We start from the raw sequence: 1,419 nt of genomic DNA on the forward strand, positions 1-1,419 counted from the left end.
ATATTAATGCCATGGGTTGAGAAAAGAAGGACACTTTATTTAAATGATACAGCTATAGTCATAGTAAAAATAAGAAGTGTGAATATGACATATGGCTGGGGAATTAAAACTTTACCAGATAAAGTAAATTGTTTTTATTTAAATCTCATGGATTTTAAACCATTTTTAATGATGGACCCTGTAATTTTACAGATATTTTGCCCATAAAGAGGTTGAACACAGTCTTAGAATAACAAGAGACATGTAAACATTATGCTCATGATCAGAACAGACAGGCAAGAGTATCTGAAAAGATAGCAACATAGAAACTGCTCTGCTTTCCTGAGAACGTGACAAAAGACATCTAGGTTGCAAATTGCAAGGAGAAAGAACAGCCCTGTGTGCTTAGTATTTTGGAAATCTTTCAGATTTGCCAAGTATTTTAAATAAATAATTTACTGTAGTCCTTGTCTCAATTCTGCTAGAGATTGATGTTTAAATATTCGTCATTCCCAAGAAGTGAATGCAAGGTGAAAAAGTCTTACTACACAGAGACATTTTTCAGTGGCACTTGATGCCACAAATGTGGTTACTCAGGAGAATGTTTTTATTTTTCTTATTTTTTTATTTTTTTGTTTTTAGGTGAGGCAACCCTTGGTTGACCTCACAGATTGCAAGGACCTTGTCAGCTTACAATCCCTTATTTATTTATTTATTTATTTATTTATTTATTTATTTATTTATTTATTTTATGTTTTAATTTTTATGTCTACAGTACCTGGTCTTCCTAGGTGGTCTCCCATCCAAGTACTAACCAAGCCCAACCCTGCTTAGCTTTCGAGATCAGACACGATGGGGCTTCTTCAGGATGACATGGCCATAGACAGGAGGTTTTTATAACAATTCTAGTTCTACCCTCATCTGTACTTCTCTCTACTGGGTACCTAGAAAAGAAATATACATAATGGTGCTAAGTTGGGGGACATGCAATTGGAGGGTTTAGACCGTTAGTGGTAACCTGATCTGGGGAAAAGAAGTGTCATTGAACCTCCAATGTGACGATGCCAAAATCTTAATGCAGATCATCCTCCATTCTACGTTTTTAGATTCTACACGTTCCACCCAAAAGACCCAAGCAGAAAACACAAGTTCCTCATTCATTATATTTAGAAGTCCTGCTGGAAGGGGATCTAATCAGTTTCAACTTCTATGCAACATTTAGGTAAAGCATATAAAAAAAGATTTAGAAAAAAAATTCTTTTCCCTTATTTGTAAAACTAGTTTTTGTTTGTCTTCCTTTTATACAATTTAAAATAAAATAATGCCTGAGATAAATATTTTTAAATCTATTCTACACTGTGGCAAAAACACATCAATTCTATTTTTCATGCAAAAAAAAAAATTCATTTAAGTTAATGAATCAACAGATCTATTAGATAA

The 1,419-nt window shown here is 33.3% G+C and overlaps 1 pseudogene; it reads right to left on the minus strand.

Moving 5' to 3' along the window:
• Positions 1–745: 745 nt before the first annotated feature.
• Positions 746–864, minus strand: LOC111737957 (annotated as a pseudogene).
• Positions 865–1,419: the final 555 nt, after the last annotated feature.

The sequence above is a fragment of the Pteropus vampyrus genome, unplaced genomic scaffold, assembly GCF_000151845.1.
Source record: "Pteropus vampyrus isolate Shadow unplaced genomic scaffold, Pvam_2.0 Scaffold32, whole genome shotgun sequence".
Lineage (NCBI taxonomy): Eukaryota > Metazoa > Chordata > Mammalia > Chiroptera > Pteropodidae > Pteropus > Pteropus vampyrus.